The sequence below is a fragment of the Vicugna pacos genome, unplaced genomic scaffold (assembly GCF_048564905.1).
Source record: "Vicugna pacos unplaced genomic scaffold, VicPac4 scaffold_19, whole genome shotgun sequence".
NCBI classification, from domain to species: domain Eukaryota; kingdom Metazoa; phylum Chordata; class Mammalia; order Artiodactyla; family Camelidae; genus Vicugna; species Vicugna pacos.
In genome coordinates, this window is record NW_027328740.1 from 22,198,577 (window position 1) to 22,211,535 (window position 12,959).

A 12,959-nucleotide genomic window follows, 5' to 3' on the forward strand; every position below is an offset into this window, starting at 1 on the left:
CATCTCGGCCATCTCTTCTCTTTAGACGTCAGGGATCTTGGACCCGTTCTTGGAGCAGAGAATTGAGGAACTTCCTCCAGTCCACGTTGGCCCTCCGTATGTTTCTGCTAGTATCAGCGAGGTTCAATATGTCTCATGAATGCCTTTCGAGCCTGCTATCCTCTACAGCTGTCTCCAGGCCAGTATTCTCTATTGTAGCAGAACATCTCTCATCAATGTGTTCGCATCTCTCCTCAATCCGTGCAGCCACATTTTCGGCCAGCTTCTCTTCATGTCTCCCATAAAGTCGAATTCAACAGGACTGGGCAAGTCTGAAAGGACCTCGGAGCCTCTCCAGTAAGCTGAAGACAGGCAGATCTTCCACTGTCTGCCCTTTCAGGTCTGGAAACTGACCCGTGTACTCAGGTCTTTGGGCAGCAGCAGTATCACGAACTGAGACAGCTTCCCGGACCAAAGGCCTAAGCCAAGCTCCACAGAGGGCGGCAGCCCCTCCATCGCACTGATCCACCCACAGAACTCTGCCCGGTTACCTAGGATCCACAAGCCACAACAAGCCTCACGGTACACACCAACATTCCACCTGGAATCCAACGGCCAACTGCCATCCCCTGTGGCTGCTGCATCTTGTCATTGTTGGTGGAGGGGCTGCATCCGACGAGAGGTTCCTAAGCTAAATGTGATTCTACCCACTAACGTCCCATGGGCCTTTGTTCTTCCCTCTTTCCTTTTGTTCAGATCTGTATGCACTGTAGCAACGGAGGGAAGTGTGTCCATTTTCAGTTGAATGTTTCACACGTCTTTAAACTTTCTAACAGTTCACGGTACACAGAGACCCACTAAGGGAATCTCTTGTTCCTGTAATATGGGCACACCCGCAATACATAGCCATCGGTTGATTTCTGCTGAAACACCCGCATTCACGGGACATCTATCCATTTGTTTCAAGGGGGCTGAAATTCCTAGGAATGATACAATCCCCAATGTGCACTTTACTGCCTGTCTCTTTTGATCTTAGTACACTTTTGCGGAGCTACTTTTCCTTGTTATAGGCTTGTGCCATTTCTTCTCGACGTAGTGAAGAATATGGCATTCATTCATCCTGTTGGAAGACATGCAAATCTATATCACGGGCTAGGAATCCATTGGATTCCAAATCGGCATTTTGGTTAGGTCACGATATGCTCATATGAATCAATATTTACGAATATAAATGCACGCCTCTGATTTCCGAATACAGGTGTGCTGAGTACATTCAAGCCGCGATACTGGGTCGATGCGGGCTGAATGATCCTTGACATCACCTTGAGTATTTTCTTTCGAATAATCATGGGTCCCTTGGTATCTGTCAGCCAAAAGTACCCTTTGGGTGCTTGTTGGTTGGTTTGATTCTTTGTTGGTCTGCTTCTCGTTTGTTTTGCAATCACGTCAGGCCATGCATCTCTCCGTTCGATTCCAACAGAGAGTCATATAAGCTGATTCACTTAAGATATTGCTTCCAATCACCTAGGACTTCCTGCTTCCCTCTCCCATCTTTAGGGTTTTGATGTCCTCCTTGCCTTCTTCTTGTTTCTTTTTGCCACTCATGCTCTTCTTGCATTTCCAATACGGGTTTTCTTCTTTCCATTTCATCTTGCTGCTTTTCTATTCAGGGGAGGATTCTCAACCTTTCTTTTAGGATAAGGTTCGAACTGCTGAATTCTTTTAAGATTGGCCGGTCTTGGAATTCTCTAGCTCTGCCGTTATTAGAAATGGCGGTCATGTGGCCTAGGCTACCCTAGATGGCAGCATTTGGCCATTCAGGATGTGGTCTATGTCCTGGCACTCCTCCCTCTCCTGCAATATGGCTGCCGAGATATCAGCCGAAACCCCTCTGGAGGTTCTCTTGGGATTATGTTGTTTTCCTCCAGGCACATTTTAAATCACTGGGATGCTCATGAACTTTGTTGATTTGACTCCTTCAGCTGCTGGTAGGTCTATTGGGATTCCACCTACTTTGGATGCTGTGTACTTCCTGAATTCGCATAGATGATTCTCTCTTGGCTTTCAGCAAGTTTCAGTCTGATTTTTCGACAGATCACTTTTCAGAAATTTTGTGTTTCTTTCTCTCTTGCTTTTCCATCTGGGACTCTTACGAATCCTAGTCTTTCATGCCTTGTCTTACCCCAGGATTCCACAGCAATGTGTTCATTGGTTTGCACTTGCTTTCCTATGTCTGTTTCTGACGAGGGATTTCTGTTCCCCGTCTTCACAGTCATTCACGCGGCCCTCTGCATTAAGTTGTCTGCTTAGGACTGAATTTTAGCCTTGATATTATCCCATCCATTGAGTTTTCTGATAATATTGGGCTCGTCTTTCGACTTTCTCTTCCCCTTTTCTGGTATTCTGCCTTTTGTGATTCTGAGACACTGTTGTTTTTCAGGGATTCCCTCACCTCCGTTTTCAATACTTGCTCTGGATAGAGTTTTGCAGTCTAGTTGTTTGAAAGCTTATCTTTTGGGCCTTCAATCTCTTTGGAACTGAAAATGGAACTTCCTGCTTCTTTTACTGTACTTCTTCATCTCCACTGGTCAGGTAATATCAGGTATCTAATGTAGACTTGTAGGGCTTTGTTAAGTGAAAACTTTAGACTCTTGGCTCTGCGCAATTCCATGGGATTCCTGTGAGGACAATTTCTCCTTGACATTGATGCCATGTCCTGTTCCTGTGTGTGTTGCCTGGTAACCTTCCAATTGCTGGTGTTGCCTTTGTTTTGATGAACACCCCATACTATTTCGATTAGCATAAACTCCTTTTGATTACGCTTATCTCACAATTCTGAAAGTGCACAGGACACTTCCTCTTGTGGAAATGAAGCTTCTAAAGTTCTCAGCTCTGCATTCTGCTCTGTGTCATTTTGGTGTGTTTCCAAATCAGGCAACTAGAGAGTGTGTTTGTGCTTTGCAGTGCCACGGGAATGTCCCAGTGAAACCAGTCCTTCCCAGAGCTTCTCTGTCTACAGAAACACCAGTGGAAGCAGATCTATGGATGTCACACATCAGGGCCTGCTGGAAAGATCCCACAGACCGACCTTGGTGTCCTCGGTGCTGTACCGTGCCAGTGCCATCCAAAATGTAGCATCGGCTTTTGGGAGATAATGCTGAAGGAAATGCTTCCACTTCTCACGCTGTGGACTTGGACCTCTCTTTCTTGTCCTCTCGTCCTTGTGGCACGGGTGCACGAAGGCAACCAGAGAGCTGTTGCGCACCCTGTGCCTCGAATCAAACCATAATCCTAGAGCAGGTTATGAATGTAGCAGATCCTAAGGCTTTTCATTCTGATTTCAAAGTGAAGGCCCCCTGGATCCCTCAGACCCGATGCATGATATCTATGATTCAGCCCCACACGTGCTCTATTGTCAAAATGCCCAATTGGTCCCTGGTCCTGCAGATTCACTGTGTGTAGCCGAGGGACATATAGATAATCTCAACCTCGCACGTCAGTGTAGTTGCTTTCTCATTGGTGTCACTGGTGGGTTTGCTCTCTTGATAGACCCACCACATCCCACAACCCACTCTAGATCCCTGAGAACCATCGTGTGCCATCATCCATAGCCCTATTCCTCACTGACCGCTGCCTCTGCTACCTCAAATTTGGCAGCTCGGATCTTGGTCTCAGAATCAAATTTGGGGATATTTTGCACTGGATTCTTTGAGTTCTGTCAGCCAAGCATCTGCTGTGCACTCTTCTAACACTCAGCGCATCACCTTCAATCCCAAGTCTCCTGTCCGCTTGAAATTGTGGGTCCAAGATAAACAGAGTTTCAATTTTGCTGCTCCATCACCAGGGATCAGACCCTGCACTTGCTTCCATTCCCTGCTTTGCCTTCTACAACTTCCAGTTGTTCTGTGGTCTCATCCTTTCTTTGGAAGTAACAGACCTCTCTTCGGCAACTGTCCTGTGCCAAGGGCTGTGTGAGTGGATGTTTCCATTTCTGTGTACATGGGAACGAGTGAGCGCAGGTTGAACAGCTTCTCTGTCAACTGGGCATCGATGAATCAACACTTTCCAGATACAGTTCATAGAAATGTGTTTTGTTTTGTTCTTTGTTTCCATATAGCCTTTTTGAGAGTGATTGTCCGAAGACTCCAGTTTTGACATTGGGTTGACATCTCATTTGCAGGCTTTAACAAGTTTAATATAATCGGTTTACATGTTTAGGGAGTTATACGAAAATGAAGTTAGCTTTTGAAACATACTAAATCGACCTAGAAGCCAGACTTCTCAATTTTGGTAACATTTTGTCAGCACTAAGGAAAACCGAGACAGATAGAATGCAAACTAGCGGTCCAAACTGTTAAAGGGGTCATGTCAACTCTTTCCTGTTGAAGCCTCCGAAACCAACAGGAACCATGAAATACCTATTGGAAACTTGAAATAACCCCCAACCTTGGATTCACTAGTGCATGTGGTGCCCTTTACTCCCAATGACACCTACTGGCCAGTGTTGTCATTTCAAGGGTTAACATCCCTCTCTAGGAAAATACAAGAGAAAACAAACCAAATAAATACATTTAGGTTTGAATCCAAAAGCACCTAGAGGCATTATAGCTCAGGGAACCCTGCTGCAGTTATGCTAGGCTACTGAGAACCAGGTGTTCTCCTATCAGTGATGAAAAACCTTAACCATCCGATCATGTTGGGTAAAGCAATTGAACGCAACCAAGTCTGCACCCCATGATATAGTGCCCCCGGGGGGTTGACTCAAGTGAAAGACTGTCCACATAGCTGTGACTTTGATGTCATTGGCGACTTTTACAGTTCAGTTCACTATCTGATACTAATATTAACATAGACTGTCTTGAAAAATGGAGGCCTAATGCATATTCAAGTTCAGTCAAAGTTTCCCCTCACTTACCACACTCCCTTCACCCCAGAGGAGACATAAACCCAGCGCTTGCAGAATCTAGTGGAAGGCCATCATTTTTTGTGGGAGGTAAATATTCAATCCCTATATATTTCAGTCGAGACTATTTGACCTTTAAGGAGATCACTGTTGTTCACAGAGTGTGAAGCTGGAGGAACTCTGGTTCTAGGAGGGGCTTGCCATTCTCATACTGGCTTCATTGCAGCTCAGGTACTGATCCTTCAAATGGATGCCTGAGTAGAGGGGAGGGAAGAGCAAGTGCTTGATAGCTAGGCCCCAACCTGGGAAAAGGCTTACCTGGACTTGGTGCATTATGGTCTGAAGGGCTTGGAAATGCCCCTTGGGACGTGTGGATTCTCACGACCTCTTCCAAGATCATGAGCGTTTTGATCAACTCGGCCATCTCTTCTCTTTTAGACGTCAGGGATCTTGGACCCGTTCTTGGACAGAGAATCGAGGAACATCCTGAAGTCCACGTTGGCACTCCGTAGGTTTCTGCCAGGATCAGCGAGGTTCAATATGTCTCATGAATGTCTTTCGAGCCTGGTATCCTCTACAGCTGTCTCCAGGCCAGTATTCTCCACTGTAGCACAACATCTCTCATCAGTGTGTTCGCATCTCTCCTCAATCCGTGCAGCCAGCTTTTCGGCCAGCTTCTCTTCGTGTCTCCCATAAAGTCGACTTCTACAGGACTGGGCAAGTCTGACAGTACTTCGGAGCCTCACCAGTAAGCTGAAGACAGGCAGATCTTCCGCTGTCTGCCCTTTCAGGTTCTGGAAACTGACCCGTGAACTCAGGTCTTTGGGCAGCAGCAGTATCTCAAACTGACACAGCTTCCCGGACCAAAGACCTAAGCCAAGCTCCACAGAGGGCGGCAGCCCCTCCATCACACTGATCCACCCACAGAACTCTGCCCGGTTTCCTAGGATCCACCAGCCACAACAAGCCTCGCGGTACACACCAACATTCCACCTGGAATCCAACCGTTAACTGCCATCCCCAATGGCTGCTGCACCTTGTCAGTGTTGGGGGAGGGGCTGCACCCGACGAGAGGTTCCTAAGGTAAATGTGATTCTACCCACTAGCGTCCCATGGGCCTTTGTCCTTCCCTCTTCCCTTTTGTTCAGATCTCTATGCACAGTACCAACGGAGGGAAGTGTGTCCGTTTTCAGTTGATTTATTTCACACGTCTTTAAACTGTCTAACAGTTCACAGTACACACAGACCCACTACAGGAAACTATTGTTCCTGCAATATGGGCACACAAGCAATACATAGCCGTCGATTGATTTCTGCTGAAACACCCGCATTCACGGGACATCTATCCATTTGTTTCAAGGGGTCTGAAATTCCTAGGAATGATACAATCCCCAATGTGCACTTTACTGCCTGTCTCTTTTGATCTTAGTACACTTTTGCAGAGCTACTTTTCCTTGTTATAGGCTTTGCCATTTCTTCTCTACGTAGTGTAGGATATGGCATTCATTCATCCTGTTGTAAGACTTGCAAGTCTATATCACGGACTAGGAATCCATTGGATTCCATATCGGCATTTGGGTTAGGTCACGATATGCTCATATGAATCAATATTTACAAATATAAATGCACGCCTCTGATTTCCGAATACAGGTGTGCTGAGTACATTCAAGCCGCGATACTGGGTCGATGCGTACTGAATGATCCTTGACATCACCTTGAGTAATTTCTTTTGAATATTCATGTTACCCTACCCTTTTTGTGTTGTTTGTTTCATTCTTTCTTGGTCTGCTTCCCTTTTGTTTCGCAAACACGTCAGGCCATGCATCTCTCCGTTTGCTTCCAACAGAGAGTCATATAAGCTGACTCCCTTAAGATAGTGCTTCCTATCCCCTATGATTTCCTGCTTCCCTCTCCCATCTTTAGGGTTTTGATGTCCTCCTTGCTTTCTTCTTGTTTCTTCTTTTCCACTCATGCTCTTCTTGCATTTCCAATAAGGGTTTTCTTCTTTCCATTTCATCTTGCTGCTTATCCCTTCAGGGGAGAATTCTCAACCTTTCTTTTAGGATAAGTTTCGAACTGCTGAATTCTTTTAAGATTTGCAGGTCTGTGGCATTCTCTAGCTCTGCTGTTATTAGAAATGGTGGTCATGTGGCATAGGCTACCCTAGATGGCAGCATTTTGCCATTCAAGCTATGGTCTATGTCCTGGCACTCCTCCCTGACCTGCAATATTGCTGCTGAGATAGCAGCTGAAACCCCTCTGGAGGTTCTCTTGTGACTATGTTGCTTTCCTCCAGGAGCATTTTAAATCACTGGGATGCTCATGAACTTTGTTGATTTGGATCATACAGCTGCTGCTAAGTTTATTGGGATTCCACCTCTTTTGGACGCTGTGTACTTCCTGAATTCGCCTAGATGATTCTATCTTGGCTTTCAGTAAGTTTCAGTCTGATTTTTCTATACATAACATTTCAAACATTGTTTGTTTCTTTATCTCTTGCTTTTCCATCTGGTACTCTTTCAAATTTTAGTCTTTCATGCCTTGTCTTCAACCAGGATTCAACAGCAATGTTTTCATTGGTTTGCACTTGCTTTCCTATGTGTGCTTCTGACCGAGGGATTTCTGTTCCCCTGTCTTCAAAGTCATTCACGCGTCACTCTGCAATATCTAGTCTGCTTAGGACGGAATGTTAGCACTGATATTTTCTCATCCACTGAGTTTTCTGATATTTTTTGGCTCGTCTTTAGGCTTTCTCTTCCCCTTTTCTGGTATTCTGCCTTTTGTGATTCTGAGACACTGTTGTTCTTCAGTGTTTCCCTCACCTCCATTTTCAATACTTGCTCTGGAGAGCATTTTGCAGTCTAGTTGTCTGAAAGCTAATCTTTAGGGCCTTCAATCTCTTTGGAACTGAAAATGGTACTTCCTTTTCCTTTTACTGTATTTCTTCATCTCTACTGGTCAGGTAATTTCAGGTATCTAATGTAGACTTCTAGGGCTTTGTGAAGTGAAAACTTTAGACTCTTGGCTCTACACAATTGCATGGGATTTCTGTGAGGACAAATTTTCCTAGACATTGATGCCATGTCCTGTTCCTGTGTGTGTTGTCTGGTCTATCTCCAATTGCTGGTGTTGCCTTTGTTGTGATGAACACCCCATACTATTTCGATTAGGATAACCTCATTTTGATTACGCTTATCTCACAAATCTGAAAGAGCACAGGACACTTCCTCTGGTGGAAATGGAGCTTCTAAAGCTTCTCAGCTCTGCATTCTACTCTATGTTATTTTGGAGTGTTTCTAGAAGAGCAGAGTGTGAGTGCGCTTGTGCTTTGTAGTGCCACGGGAATGTCCCTCTGAAACCAGTTCTTCCAAGAGCTTCTCTGTTTACAGAAACACCAGTGGAAGCATATCTATGGATGTCACACATCAGGGCCTGCTGGAATGATCCCGCAGCCCGAACTTGGTGTCCTCGCTGCCGAACCGTGCCGGTGCCATCCAAAATGTAGCATCCGCTTTTGAGAGATAAACTGAGGGAAATTATTCCTCTTCTCATGCTGTTGTCTTGGACCACACTTCCTTGTCCTCTCATCCTTGTGGCACGGGTGCACGAAGGCAACCACAGAGCTGTTGCACATAGTGTACCTCAAACCAAACCATAATCACAGCCCAGGTTATGAATGTAGCAGATCCTAAGGCTTTTCATTCTGAATTCAAACCCAAGCCCCCTGAATCCCTCAGACCCGATGCACAATATCTCTGATTCAGCCCCACACATGCACTATTGGCAAAATGCCAAATTGGTCTCTGGTCCTACAGATGCACTGGGGGTGGCCATGGGACATATCGATAATTTCAACTGCGCGCGCCAGGGTGGTTGCTTGCTCATTGGGGTCACAGGTCGGTTTGCTCTCTTGATAGGACCCACCACATCCCACAACGCACTCCAGATCCCTGAGACTCAGCGTGTGCCATCATCCGTAGCCCTATCCCTCCCTGAACGCTGCCTCTGCTACCTCAAATTTGGCAGCTCGGATCTTGGTCTCAGAATCAACTGTGGGGATATTTTGCACTGGATTCTTTGAGTTCTCTCAGCCAAGCATCTGCTGTGCACTCTTCTAACACTCAGCGCATCACCTTCAGTCCCATGTCTCCTGTCCGCTTGAGAGTGTGCGTCCAAGTTAAAGAGAGTTTCACGTTTACTGCTCCATCAACAGGGCTCAGACCATGCACTGGTATCCATTCCCTGCTTTTCCTTCTCCTGCTTCCAGGTGTTCTGAGGCCTCATCCTGTCTTTGGAAGTAACAGAACTCTCTTCGGCAAGTGTCCTGTGCCAAGGGCTGGGTGAATGGATGTTTCCATTGCTGTGTTCATGGGAGCGAGTGAGCGCAGGTTGCACTGCTTCTCTGTCAACTGGGCATCGATGAATCAACACTTTCCAGATACATTTCACAGAAATGTGATTTTTTTCTTATCTCTTTGTTACTATACAGCCGTGGTTGGAGGGATTGTCCGAAGAGTCCAGTTTTGACATTTTGTTGATATCTCATTTGCAGTCTTTAAAAATTTAATAGAATTTATATAAATGTTTTGGGAGTTATACCAAAATGAAATTAGTTTCTGAAACATACTAAATCGACCTAGAAGCCAGACTTGTCAATTTCGGTAACATTTTGTCAGCTCTAAGGATAACATAGACAGATAGAATGCAAACTAGCAGTCCGAACTGTTACAGGTTTCATGTCAACTCTTTAATGTTGAAGCCTCCGAAAACAACAGGAACCATGAAATAACTAATGGAAACATGAAATAACCCCCAAGCTTGGATTCACTTGTGCATGTGGTGCCCTTTACTCCCGATGACACCTACTGGTCAATGTTGGCATTTCAAGGTGTAACATCCCTCTCAAGGAAAATACAAGAGGAAACGAACTAAATATATACATTTAGCTTTGAATCCAAAGAACCTAGAGGCATTATAGCTATGAGAACCCTGCTGCAGCTATGCTAGGCTACTGAGAACCAGGTGTTCTTATATCAGTGATGAGAACGCTTAATCATCCGATCATGTTGGGTAAAGCACTTGAATGCAACCAAGTCTGCACCCCCATGATACATTGCCCTGGGGGCTTGACTCAATTGAAAGACGGTCCACATAAGCTGTGTCTTTCATGTCATTGGCGACTTTTACAGTTCAGTTCACTATCTGACTTCTAATATTTATCTAGATTGTCTTGAAAAACGGAGGCCTAATACATATTCAAGTTCAGTCAAAGATTCCCCTCACTTACCACACTCCCTTCACCCCAGAGAAGACATAAACCCAGCATTTGCTGAATCTAGCAGAAGGCCATCGTTTCTTGGTGGGAGCTAAGTATTCAATTCCTATCTATTTCATACGAGAGTATTTGACCTTTATGGGGTTCCCTGTTGTTCACAGAGGATGAAGCTAGAGGAACTCTGATTGTAGGAGGGGCTTGCTCTTCTCTTACTGGCTTCATTGCAGCTCAGGTACTGATCCTTCAAATGGATGCCTGAGTAGAGGGGAGGGAAGAGCAAGTGCTTGATAGCTAGGCCCCAACCTGGGAAATGGCTTAACTATGCTTGGTGCATTTTGGTCTGAAGCGCTTGGAAATGCCCATTGGGACGTGTGGATTCTCACGACTTCTTCCAAGAACATGAGCGTTTTGATCATCTCGGCCGTCTCTTCTCTTTTAGACGTCAGGGATCTTGGACCCGTTCTTGGAGCAGAGCATTGAGGAACTTCCTCAAGTCCACCTTGGCACTCCGTAGGTTTCTGCCAGGATCAGCGAGGTTCAATATGTCTCATGAATGTCTTTCGAGCCTGGTATCCTCTACAGCTGTCTCCAGGCCAGTATTCTCCATTGTAGCACAACATCTCTCATCAGTGTGTTCGCATCTCTCCTCAATCCGTGCAGCCAGCTTTTCGGCCAGCTTCTCTTCGTGTCTCCCATATAGTCGACTTCACCAGGACTGGGCAAGACTGACAGTACCTCGGAGCCTCCCCAGTAAGCTGATGACAGGCAGATCTTCCACTGTCTGCCCTTTCAGGTTCTGGGAACAGACCCGTGAACTCAGGTCTTTGGGCAGCAGCAGTATCTCAAACTGACACAGCTTCCCGGACCAAAGACCTAAGCCAAGCTCCACAGAGGGCGGCAGACCCTCCATCACGCTGATCCACCCACAGAACTCTGCCCGGTTACCTAGGATCCACCAGCGACAACAAACCTCGCGGTAGACACCAACAATCCACCTGGAATCCAACCGCTAACTGCCATCCCCAATGGCTGCTGCACCTTGTCAGTGTTGGGGGAGGGGCTGCACCCGACGAGAGGTTCCTAAGTTAAATGTGATTCTACCCACTAGCGTCCCATGGGCCTTTGTTCTTCCCTCTTCCCTTTTGTTCAGATCTCTATGCACAGTACCAACGGAGGGAAGTGTGTCCATTTTCAGTTGATTTATTTCACACGTCTTTAAACTGTCTAACAGTTCACAGTACACAGAGACCCACTACAGGAAATTATTGTTCCTGTAATATCTGGACACCCGGAATATATATATGTCGGTTTATTTCTGCTGAAAACCCCGCACTCTCAGGACATGGATCCATTGGTTTCATGGGGCCTGAAATTCCTAGAAATGAAACCAACCCCAATGTGCACTTTACTGTCTGTCTCTTTTGCACTTAGTACACTTTTGCAGAGCTACTTGTCTTTGTGATAGGCTTATGCCATTTCTTCTCGACGTAGGGTAGAATATGGCATTCATTCATCCTGTTGGAATACTTGCAAGTCTATATCATGGACAAGGAATCCATTTGACTCCAAATCGGCATTTGGGTAGGTCACGATATGCTCTTATGAATCAATATTTACGAATATAAATGCACGCCTCTGATTTCCGAATACAAGTGTGCTGAGTACATGCAAGCCGCGATACTGGGTCGATGCGGGCTGAATGATCCTTGACATCACCTTGAGTATTTTCTTTCGAATGATCATGGTTCCCTTGGTATCTGTCAGCCAACCGTACCCTTTGGGTGCTTGTTTGTTGGTTTGATTCTTTGTTGGTCTGCTTCTCGTTTGTTTTGCAATCACGTCAGGCCATGCATCTCTCCGTTCGCTTCCAACTGAGAGTCATATAAGCTGATTCACTTAAGATAGTGCTTCCAATCACCTAGGACGTCCTGCTTCCCTCTCCCAACTTTAGGGTTTTGATGTCCTCCTTGCCTTCTTCTTGTTTCTTTTTGCCACTCATGCTCTTCTTGCATTTCCAATACGGGTTTTCTTCTTTCCATTTCATCTTGCTGCTTTTCTATTCAGGGGAGGATTCTCAACCTTTCTTTTAGGATAAAGTTCGAACTGCTGAATTCTTTTAAGATTGGCCGGTCTGTGGAATTCTCTAGCTCTGCCGTTATTAGAAATGGCGGTCATGTGGCCTAGGCTACCCTAGATGGCAGCATTTGGCCATTCAGGATGTGGTCTATGTCCTGGCACTCCTCCCTCTCCTGCAATATGGCTGCCGAGATATCAGCCGAAACCCCTCTGGAGGTTATCTTGGGACTATGTTGTTTTCCTCCAGGTGCATTTTAAATCACTGGGATGCTCATGAACTTTGTTGATTTAACTCCTTCAGCTGCTGGTAGGTCTATTGGGATTCCACCTCCTTTGGATGCTGTGTACTTCCTGAATTCGCATAGATGATTCTCTCTTGGCTTTCAGCAAGTTTCAGTCTGATTTTTCGACAGATCACTTTTCAGAAATTTTGTGTTTCTTTCTCTCTTGCTTTTCCATCTGGGACTCTTACGAATCCTAGTTTTTCATGCCTTGTCTTACCCCAGGATTCCACAGCAATGTGTTCAATGGTTTGCACTTGCTTTCCTATGTCTGTTTCTGACGAGGGATTTCAGTCCCCCTGTCTTCACAGTCATTCACGCGTCCCTCTGCATTATTTAGTCTGCTTAGGACTGAATTTTAGCCTTGATATTTTCCCATCCATTGAGTTTTCTGATATTATTTGGCTCGTCTTTCGACTTTCTCTTCCCCTTTTCTGGTATTCTG

At 45.6% G+C, this 12,959-nt stretch overlaps 1 long non-coding RNA gene across 1 annotated transcript; it reads left to right on the forward strand.

The window, feature by feature from the left end:
• The first annotated feature begins 5,720 nt into the window (after positions 1–5,720).
• LOC140693295 (uncharacterized) lies at positions 5,721–10,752 on the forward strand. The gene is made up of 3 exons (XR_012069016.1): positions 5,721–5,965; positions 9,150–9,222; positions 10,597–10,752. It is a non-coding gene; the product is annotated as an uncharacterized lncRNA (long non-coding RNA).
• Positions 10,753–12,959: the final 2,207 nt, after the last annotated feature.